This window comes from Capricornis sumatraensis, chromosome 16 (genome assembly GCF_032405125.1).
Source record: "Capricornis sumatraensis isolate serow.1 chromosome 16, serow.2, whole genome shotgun sequence".
Classification (NCBI taxonomy): domain Eukaryota; kingdom Metazoa; phylum Chordata; class Mammalia; order Artiodactyla; family Bovidae; genus Capricornis; species Capricornis sumatraensis.
Window position 1 is genome coordinate 26,443,183 of NC_091084.1, and position 11,477 is coordinate 26,454,659.

General features: G+C 47.5%; 1 non-coding gene across 1 annotated transcript; it reads left to right on the forward strand.

Annotated features, from left to right (window-relative positions):
- The first annotated feature begins 7,297 nt into the window (after positions 1–7,297).
- TRNAG-CCC (transfer RNA glycine (anticodon CCC)) lies at positions 7,298–7,370 on the forward strand. Its single transcript has one exon. It is a non-coding gene; the product is annotated as a tRNA-Gly (tRNA).
- Positions 7,371–11,477: the final 4,107 nt, after the last annotated feature.

The following is an 11,477-nucleotide window of genomic DNA, read 5'->3' on the forward strand; positions in this document are numbered from 1 at the left end:
GACTGCTATTCTGATTTCTAGAACCATAGATTAGTTTTGCCTGCCCTTGAAATTCTATGAATGGAATCATGCAATATGAGCTGTCTGGACTCTTTCAGTCCACATACCATATGTGACTGTAATCTATAGCATCACGTGTGTCGGCAACTTGCACTTTTTTCCCTTATGCCACTAGCACCACACAGCTAGCAGGATCTCAGACCTCTGACCAGGGATTGAACCCAGACCATGGCAGTGAAAGCCTGGAATCTTAACCACTAGACTATCAGGGACTCCCAGCAATGTGTACTTTTGTATGTAAAACATTGTATTCCATTGGAAGGACATGCCATGATTTGCTTCTCCATTCTTCTGGTGATGAACGTTGGGCTTTATCCACTCTGAGCTATGAATAAATCTGCCACGGAAGTCCTTTTTTTTAAAAAAAAAAAAAAAGAATCTCCCTGTGAAAGCTGTATGGTCTATGACAGTCTCATCGCCGAAGGGGAAGGAGCTCTCTCCTCTGACCTCCCAGCAGGTGGCCACGTGGATGTGAACCCCCTACAGCCTCTGCACACCTGGGCAGAGCTCCATGAGGCTGCTGGTGCCAATGAGAGGGCAGGCACAACGCATCTCTGTCCTGCAGAGGTAGCGCCCATGTCTAGTGACTCAGATGGATACATGAATGTGGGTCAGACTTTTTAAGAGGCCAGGAGTTCTTTGGGAAAACTTTGCAACCATCTGTTGGTGGGGCTTTGAGTTAGTGAAATTGATAGCTATCCTGTTAATGTGATAGCGTTTGTCCCCATGAACTGGTGAAGCTAAGAGACAACCAGATGACATTATCACAGTAAAAAGAACTACCTTTCACTTAGTCTCCCCACAGACCCTTATCACAGACCCTCTCCTCCATCTTTCAAAACTAACTGGCCACCAAATCCCATTCAACTTGTTAACAGTTTTCTGATCCCTAATTTCCTCTGTATTGCTGTAGCCACTGTTCTCATCCAAGCCTCTGTCATTTCTCTTTGTGTGATGATTAATTTTATGTGTCAGTGAACTGGATTACAGAGTACCTATACATTTGGGCAAATGCTATTCCGGATGTGTCTGTGAAGGTGCTTCTGGATGAGATTAACTTTTGAATTGTTTAGTCAGTTCAGTTCAGTCGCTCAGTCATGTCCAACTCTTTGCGACCCCATGAATCGCAGCACGCCAGGCCTCCTTGTCCATCACCATCTCCCGGAGTTCATTCAGACTCACGTCCATCGAGTCCATGATGCCATCCAGCCATCTCATCCTCAGTCGTCCCCTTCTCCTCCTGCCCCCAATCCCTCCCACCATCAGAGTCTTTTCCAATGAGTCAACTCTTGGCATGAGGTGGCCAAAGTACTGGAGTTTCAGCTTTAGCATCATTCCTTCCAAAGAACACCCAGGGCTGATCTGCTTTAGAATGGACTGGTTGGATCTCTTGTAGTCCAAGGACTCTCAAGAGTCTTCTCCAACACCACAGTTCAAAAGCATCAATTCTTCGGGGCTCAGCTTTCAGGAAAAACCATAGCCTTGACTAGACTGACCTTTGTTGGCAAAGTAATGTCTCTGCTTTTCAATGTGCTATCTAGGTTGGTCATAACTTTCTTCCAAGGAGTAAGCGTCTTTTAATTTCATGGCTGCAGTCACCATCTGCAGTGATTTTGGAGCCCCCAAATATAAAGTCTACCACTGTTTCCTCTGTTTCCCCATCTATTTCCCATGAAGTGATGGAACCAGATGCCATGATCTTCGTTCTCTGAATGTTGAGCTTTAAGCCAATTTTTTCACTCTCCACTTTCATTTGAGTAAAGTGGATTGCGCTCCCTACTGTGGGTGAGCTTCATCCAATCAGTTGAAGGTTTGAATAGACCAAAAGGCTGACACTTCCATGGGTAAAGGGGAACTCCTCCTGCCTGAGTGCATGAGCTGGGATATTGTTTTGTCTGGTCTTCAGAACTCAGACTGAAACATCAGCTCTTCCTGGATCACAAGCCTGCTGGCTTTCCAATCAGATCTACACTGACTCTTCTGGATCTCCAGCATGGCAACTGTAGATGTTAGAAATTCTCAGCCTCTCTAATCCTATCAGCCAACACTTTAAGATAAACCTCTTTACACAGAAATAGTTTATAGATAGAAGGAGAGTTATCTGGAGAACTTTGATTACTTCCTTGACCTTCCACAATACTTTCTGAGTCATTTTCCCAAAACATAATTTGAGTATGTTTTTTACTTGTTTTACATGAAGAAGGAAATGGCAACCCATTCCAGTACTCTTGCCTGGAAAATCCTACGGACAGAGGAGCATGGTAGGCTACAGTCCACGGGGTTGCAAAGAGTCGGACACGACTGAGCGACTTCACTTCACTTTACATGTTTAGCTTTCTTCAATAACTTCCCATTGTCTTCAGGATAAAATTAAAACTCTTTAGTATTTATGCAAAATCCTTTACAATTAACCCCTCCGCTACTTTGTCATACCTTCTCTTACCTCTTTGCCCAGGTTGTCCTTCAAAAGTCTGTGCCACCACCTACCTAGGTCTTTGCACAAACTTCCCCAAATGCCCTGCAGGTCTAAAGCTTGCTAGCTCATTTGGGGCCTGCTAGTTCCATGTTCCAGTTCCATGCACAGAGCCCAGGAATACACATGACCAGGCTATGCTGGAGAATCTGAATCAAGTGTAGATTGTGCCTCAATGTACTATGTACATGTAGTAGCCACTGTTTGAGAGGCACTTGGTCCAGGCAAAGGGAATCTCCTGTGAGAATGCTGTGTAGGTTACAAGCTGATGCTCTAGTCTTGGGTCTAGGTATGGATATGTGACTTACTGGAAGCTGAATTCCAGGACTTCATTTTTGCACAAGAACCAGGCAAAGATTAATGTTTGCTTAATATGCTAGCTTTTTAAAATGCATACTTTCCTCTGATTTTTTTCATTCTAATATTCACTGTGCACCTAATCATGTATTTATACTACTACTACTACTAAGTCGCTTCAGTCGTGTCTGACTGTGTGTGACCCCATAGACAGCAGCCCACCAGGCTCCCCCGTCCCTGGGATTCTCCAGGCAAGAACGCTGGAGTGGGTTGCCATTCCCTTCTCCAATGCATGAAAGTGAAAAGTGAAAGTGAAGTCCCTCAGTTGTGTCCGACTCCTAGCGACTCCATGGACTGCAGCCCAGCAGGTCCCTCCGCCCATGGGATTTTCCAGGCAAGAGTACTGGAGTGGGCTGCCATTGCCTTTTCCGATCATGTATTTATAATTGCATTATTTTTCTCAAAGAGAGCCCTTCCAAACTTCCACATTTCAAACCCATAAAACCTAGAGATATGTACTTGTCTGGAAGGAGACAGGCTTCCAGAAAATCCAATGGAACCCTTATTTACACAGAAGTCCTCACCTGTAACTCTGGGCCACTGTCCTATGGAAGGCTTTTGGTGTCTCTGCCGTGCGTCCTGACTTCCTTCCTAGCTGATGAGTAAGGACACTCTGTTTGATTTACCTACCCAAGTGGGATCTGCACCTGGTCTTCCTCTCAGTCCAAACCTAATGTGGACACAGTTGTCACCCACTTCTTTCATCTGGCTTCCTCCTTCTTGTTCTTTCGGATTCAGATCAGGAGCCGCTGTCCCCTGGGAGCCTTCCCTGATGCTCTCAGGGTAGGCTGGGTGCCCACTCACTGCAGACCTTCAGTAATGGTTAGACAAATGAATGAACGAATAAATGAATGAAGCTGATCCATCAGCTGATCCCTCTCTGGCCCTAGAAAAATAAGTCCTTTTTTGTCGGCTTCTATGGAATCCAGGCCTTCCATGTCCAGCAATGCCCCTGTTCCTCTGCTTCCCGGATTGCTCCTTGCCCAGCATCCTGAATCTCCCATTCCTGATGCCTCCAGACAGAGGTGGGTTTTTCTTTTTCTGTTTTCATACCTGATCTCCTCTCTTACAGCTCCTGGCCTAGGCACTTAACTGTGGCAAGAGACTTCACTTCCGGTCTGCCGTCCAGGTTGCCCAGCACCTCCATGAGGTGTTTTTATGTTTTCGCTAGAGCTGTGTTTGTTTGCTAGAGTTGCCAGAACCAAGTGCCACAGATAGGATGACCCAAACAACTACAGTTTATTTACAGTTCTGGAGACTAGAAGTTCAAGGTCAAGATGTCAGCAAGGCTGATTTCTTCTGAGGCCTCTGAACTTGGCTTACAGATGGCGAATTCTCCTCCCTATGTCTTCACATGCTCCTCCCTCTGCATCTCCGTGTCTTAATCTCTCTTCTTATAAAGATACTGTCATACCGGCTTAGGGCTCATTTTACTATAATTATCTCTTTAAAGGCCCCCATTTACAAACCCATCAAGTAAAGTAACATTCTGAGGTACTGCTGCTACTGCTGCTGCTAAGTTGCTTTAGTTGTGTCCGACTCTGTGCAACCCCATAGACGGCAGGCCACCAGGCTCCGCTGTCCCTGGGATTCTCCAGGCAAGAACACTGGAGTGGGTTGCCATTTCCTTCTCCTAGGGATTAAGAATTCAACATATGACTTTGGTGGGAGGGGCATTATTCTGCCACGTAACAGAGTTTTCTTCATTTTACGTATAAGGAAACTGATACCCAAAGGGATTAAGTAACTCTGTTACTGTGCGAGCTGCTATAACAGACCTAGCATAGACTGGGTGGTTTCAACAACAATAATTCATTTTTCAGAGTTCTGGAAGCTTGGGAAGTTCAAGATCAAGTCATCTGCAGACACATGTCTGAAGAGAGCCTGCCTCCTGGCTTGTAGAGAGCTGCTTTCTCAGTGTCCTCACAGGGCCAAGAGAGGGGCCGTGTCTCATGCTTCTTCTTATAAGGGCGCTAGTCCCATTCATGAGGTCTCCACCCTCCACCATCTAATTACCTCCCGAAGGCCCCGCTTCTAAAAAGCAAGCTAGGCTTCAGCATATGAATTTGGGGGTCACGGTCTAAAGCACTTGCTATGGTCACTCAGGCAGCAGGTTGAGGAGTAAGGTCTTCTGACCCCAAGTCCTGCTGATTTCTGTTCCACCCACAGCCTCTGCTCCCTGGGCTTCCTAAGAGCCCTCTGTTCCCATGATCATTTTCCCACCATTTCATTTCCTACAAAGTCACATATCTCTATGTGCCGCGTGAACACCGGCGGTCAGGGCAGCATAACTGGAGGGCCCGGGATCTGGAGTTCTGAGGCCAGTCTAGGCAGCCGCAGTGGTTGGCAGGAGCGGAGGTGAGGCTGCAGGGTAAAGGAGAGGCCAAGAGTCTGGATCTTGGAGCCAAACCACCTAGGTTCAAATCCAGGTTCACTCACTCTCTGACCCTGTGGTCTCGGCCAAGTTACTCAACCCCTCAGTGCCTCAGTTTTCCCATCTGTAAAATGGTGATAATAACCATACCCACATCATCGTTTTCTGAGTCAGTTAGATGAGTCAATATGTGAACAGCAGCCAGCACTTAGCGTGCTGCGAATGAGTGACAGCAATGATGATCGTGACTATCATTTTCTAGGGATGAGGTTTCCTCAGTCTGGTATTCTCCATGTTCTGTTGAGCGACATTGCTCTGAGGCAGGAGTGGGCCTGGATTCCTGTTGGAGGCTTATGGGAGGGAAAGCAGAGGCTGAGATGGATGGGCGTCTGGATTACGCCCTGATCTCAGGCGTAATGACACTTGCCCTCACCTTAGAGGCAGGAGACACAAAGGCCTTGGGGTTTCCAGCTGGCAGTGTCTGCAGAGATCTCTGTGGCCATCCCTCTGCCTCCAGGCAGCCCTTTTGTATATCCTCTGCTAGGACGAGGCCTTGACGAGCTGGGTGACAGCGTGTGGCTGCTAAGAAGCTTTATGGTGCCTCATACTAGCTGTGACTTCTATTTCGGGACCCACAAAGGTCAAAGTCAATCCCTGCCTGCAGGAATGACAAGACGCGTGCGGAAAGCAGCTGGGTTCCCCAGCCTCCTGGGTCCCACTAACCGCGAGGCACGAACCTCGAACCCATCAAGCACAGGGCTTGACATAAACTCCAGGGCTGAGCCCCAAGGCGCTGCTCTGTGTGGAATCCCCAGTGAGCCCCAAATGGAGAGAAATACAACTTCTCACAGCTCATTCTGGGCCCTGCCCGCCTCCCCCTTCTCCATCACTCAGCCAGTGGAAGAGCGTAGCTAACAGTTGAATACAGTAGCAGTTTAAAACCACCCCGCCTGCTTGCCCAGGCTGCTGTTGGCTCTGGCGGCCCTGGGCTCCCCACCCAGCCTGATACTGGCAGTGGAAACTGACTCACAAAACACCTTGTAAAAGAAGCCCCAGGGGCCAGTGGGCCAAGACCATGACCGGGGCCACATCCTGCCCTAACACCTTCTGGCTTTCACCGGAGCTTGCTTTTGCTTCACCCCATTCCCCGGGAGCCTTGTATATTTATGGTGGCCCAGCTGGTCTACTTGACTCTCAGGTAGAGTGATCTCAGGGTGCTGATGGAGATCCTACCCAGACAATGGGCAGAGAAAAGCCAGCTGAGGTGGACAGGAGAGGACACCCTTGGGATGGAAGCCATGGGTTTCAATCCCGGGCCTGCTGCCTCCTGGCCATGACCCAGGAAATCAATGGTCTTCAAACTCTGGTGCCTGAGCAGCAGCATCTGTATTGCTTAGGAACTTCCTGAAACACCAGTCCACAGGCCCCACTCCAGACCCACTGAGTCAGAAACTTAAGCTGGAGCCCCGCCATCCGAGTTTTAACAAGCCCTCCAAGTGACGCCGGTACTCGCTGAAGCTCCAACCACTCTCTTAACTCATTTCCCTTGTCTGAGACTCACTTTCCTAGTCTGGAAGATGGGAAGAAGACATACGTTTTCCAGGTGTTGTATTTAACGAGATTATAGGACATGACAGGCAAGCATCACCTTGTCACAGAGAAGACGCCCGCAAGCATTGCTGCTGGAGGGCTGGGGATGCGGAATATTGCTGGCATCCGAGCCCCCATCCACACTCGATGCAGGAGGCTGCCTCTCACTTGCCCTTGGCTCTGAGGGATTCTCAAGTCAGACCTCATCTCACGAACCATCAGCGGGACTGAGTGAGCAGGTGACACCAAAGGCCTAGCAAAGTTACAGGCTGGAAGGAACAAGAAGGGAGAAGAAGAGGCACAATGGAGTTAGAGACCAAAAGAGAACAAGAGAAGCTGCGAGTGAAAAAGAGAAGCTGTGCTGGTAAGTGTGAGGTGTCACACTCATTTGGTTGGCTTTGGTGCCAGTGGTCACTCATTCGGAAAAATACTTGTGGGGAACTTCCCTGGTGGTCCAATGGCTAAGACTCTGCACTCCCAATGCAGGCACCCCGGGTTCGATTCCTGGTCAGGGAACTGGATCCCACATGCCACAGTTAAACCTCCTGAATGCTCCAATGACCATCGATGATCCTGTGTGCTGCCACTAAGACCCGGCTCAGCCAATAAAATAAATTTTTAGAAAAGAAAAAGGAAGACACTTGTGGTCCTAGAGTTGTCACCGAGGAGAAAGGCCTTGTGTATCATTGCCTTCACACAACCCAGCGTGTACCCCATCCTGCCACAGTCTCCCATGTTGCCTGCCGCTGGGTTGAAAGACCCTCCTCCCCATCTTTGTCATCAGGAAAGTGCTTACTAAGCATCTTCTCTATGCAGGATGCCAACCAGGAATTTTTTAAGGGAGGTGACATGTTCTCTGCCCTCTAAGGGATTACTTGTCTAGTAACTTCAGAAGAAAAATATGTTCTGGCATCTAAGAGGACCCGTAGCCCTAACCAGAAGCTGCACTGGCCACAGAGTGTCTGTTGGGTTGGGTGTGGTCCTGCGGGACTGTCTTCATATATCTGTGAGAAAGAAAGTGAGAGAGAGGAGCAGAGAAGGGAGTGGGTACAGACCCCACCTCTCCTGGAAGACCATGTGACACGCCTGTTTCTCTTATGCTTCAGTACCTGGTGCTAGTGGTAAAGAACCCGCCTGCCAATGCAGGAGACGCAAGAGCTGTAAGTTTGATCCCTGGTCATGGCAACCCACTCCAGGACTCTTGCCTGGAGAATCCCACAGACAGAGGAGCCTGGTGGGCCACAGTCCATGGGGTCGCAAAGAGTCGGACATGACTAAAGCGACTTAGCACACACACACCCCTGGTTCTCCCAGACATCAGGTAACAACCACATTTCAGAGGCAATGGGAATCCAGAATCCTAGGATGCCAGGGCAGGCAAGCAACTTACATCTTTGTCTATCCATCCTTTTGCCTCTAGGCAGGACAGTCATCAGATAATCCTAAGAGAGAACTGTCCATTCTTTTTCATAATGTTCTCCATAACCTTCTGAGTTTGAGTGGTCCATGTTACCAAAAAATAATCATAAAAGTTGCTACTATTTTTAATCCACTGATCTACGTGTATGGTCTTGCATACACATAACCTTTTGTTTTCACCATTGCACTGAAGAGTGGAGCTATTCATCTTTGTTTTTCTTAGTGAGAAAAACTAAGGCTGACAGGGGTCACATTACCTGCCCTAGGGCACATGAGAAGGAGTAGGTTCAGAGTTTGAACCTGGTTCTCTCTAATTCCAATGCTCTTTCCACAGTATTGCCCAACTGTAAAACTTTCCCTGTCTTATCACTCATGAATTCATTCAGTTACCATATATTTTTGAGCACCTGCTTTATGCCAAGCATTATGCCAGCAGAACAGCTAAATGGAATTCCTTCTATTTTTATATAAGCTAACTCTTATTTACCCTTGTTATTAGGGAAAGAGATGCAGGTTGATCAACGAGTGATTATTTCGGGGCGGGGGGCGGTGAGTCAAACATGCTGCTGTTGTTGTTCAGTGGCTAAGTCCTGTCCAGCTCTTTGTGACCCCATGGACTGCAGCACACCAGGCTCCTCTGTCCTCCACTATCTATCTCCCAGAGTTTGCTCAAATCCATGTCCATTGAGTTGGTGATGCTATCTAACCATTTCATCCTCTGCCGCCCCCTTCTCCTTTTGCCTTCAATCTTCCCCAGCAAACATGGGAACACGACAAATCCAAATAAGGTGCTTTGGGCCCTTACTTCTCTCTTGCTTATTGTTCCCACACAGCTTTCCACCAGCTTGGGAGGCAGATCAGAGTTATTTATGAATAGAAGGGGGAACCATGGGAAAGTCTTCAAGGGCAAGGATGAGAGGGTCCTGTACAGGGCACACTCCTAGTGTTTGGAAGTGAGATGGTTGTCTCAGTTCAGTCAGTTCAGTTACTCAATCATGTCGGACTATTTGCAACCCCGTGGACTGCAGCATGCCAGGCTTCCCTGTCCATCACCAACTCCCAGAGGTTGCTCAAACTCATGTCCTTTGAGTAGATGGTGCCATCCAGCCATCTCATCCTCTGTCAACCCCTTCTCTCGCCTTCAATCTTTCCCAGCATCAGGGTCTTCTTAAATGAGTCAGTTCTTTGCATCAGGTGGCCAAAGTATTGCAGCTTCAGCTTCAGCATCAGTTCTTCCAATGAATATTTAGGACTGATTTCCTTTAGGATGGACTGGTTGGATCTCCTTGCAGTCCAAGGGACGCTCAAGTGTCTTCTCCAACACCACAGTTTAAAAGCATCAATTCTTCGGCACTCAGCTTTCTTTATAGTCCAACTCTCGCATCCATACATGACTACTGGAAAAATCATAGCTTTGACTAGATGGACCTTTGTAGGCAAAATAATGTCTCTGCTTTTTAATATGCTGTATAAGTTTGTCATAGCTTTTTTATGCCAAGGAGCAAGTGTCTTTTAATTTCATGGCTGTAGTCACCATCTCCAGTGATTTTGGAGCCCCCCAAAATAAAGTCTGTCACTGTTTTCATTGTTTCTCCATCTATTTGCCATGAAGTGATGGGACTGATGCTAAAGCTGAAACTCCAACACTTTGGCCACCTCATACGAAGAGTTGACTCATTGGAAAAGATTCTGGGGCAGGAGGAGAAGGGGATGACAGAGGATGAGATGGCTGGATGGCATCACCAACTCGACAGACATGAGTTTGGGTGAACTCTGGGAGTTAGTGATGGACAGGGAGGCCTGGCGTGCTGCAATTCATGGGGTCACAAAGAGTCTGACATGACTGAGTGACTGAACTGAACTGAACTGAACTGATGGGACCAGATGCCATGATCTTAATTTTCTGAATGTTGAGTTTTAAGCCAGCTTTTTCACTCCCCTCTTTCACTTTCATCAAGAGCCTCTTTAGTTCTTCTTCACTTTCTGCCTTAAGGGTGGTGATCTGTGATTCTGAGGTTATTGATATTTCTCCTGGCAGTCTTGATTCCAGCTTGTGCTTCATCCAGCCTGGCATTTCACATGATGTACTCTGCATATAAGTTAAATAAGCAGGGTGACAATATACAGCCCAGATGTACTCCTTTCCCAGTGTGGAACCAGTCTGTTGTTCCATGTCCAGTTCTAACTAACTGTTGCTTCTTGACCTGGATACAGATTTCTCAAGAGGCAGGTCAGGTGGTCTGGTATTCCCATCTGTTTCAGAATTTTCCACAGTTTGTTGTGATTCACACAGTCAAAGGCTTTGGTGTAGTTAATAAAGCAGAAGTAGATGTTTTTCTGGAACTCTCTTGCTTTTTCTATGATCCAGTGGATGTTGACAATTTGAGCTCTTGTTCTTCTGCCTTTTCTAAATCCAGCTTGAACATGTGGAACATCTGGATGGTTATCCAAGTTTATCTAAATATTCCTCAGTTAGCAGGTGTTCCCAATCCCTTCCTGCTCTAGATCCTGCAAAAGAAAGACAGAGAGAAAGATGGGGAGAGTTTGTTCTGAGATGGACTGGAACTTCCACAAGGGCCATCAATGTCTGCCTGCACTCACTGGTCTCTTGGTGCTGGAGACAAGTGACAGCTTTCCCTGATACCTGCTGCCAATCCAAGTTTGCACTTCCCTGGCACCACCCCATAGGGATTGTCCTTGACCTTCGAGAGACTCTAAGGTCTTCTTGGTCACCTTGGGTAGAAATAAGTAAATCAAGAGGAGACAGCATGGCAGATTTGTCCCCCTTAATGCAAAAAGAGCTATACCTATAGGCCTTGTAGAGAAGACTTCAAATATGCCGTTGTTAGGGAACAGGCTGCTTGGGCATGGGCAGTTTCAGAGGCTTTTGGAGTTGGTGGAGAAGAGGGTCCTGGGAGCCCCATTTGGGTTGCCATTTCACACAGCTGCTGTCTGCTGAGGCTGGCTTCCCTCCATGTCTGAGGAGCCCAGGAGTGGAGAACCTTCTGATGATTAACAGCCACCCATCTCTAGGCTGCCTGACTCCCAAATGAAGGGGGTGATTTTACTTTGGACCCCAGTGAAGGGTAAAAGACTCCTTTCTTTGCTCCATAACAGCAACAAACTTCCCTAAGCCCCTAAATTATAAGTTCAAAAGGAACAGGATTGAGATCCTGGGTGTCATGATTGTGACCCAACGGAAGC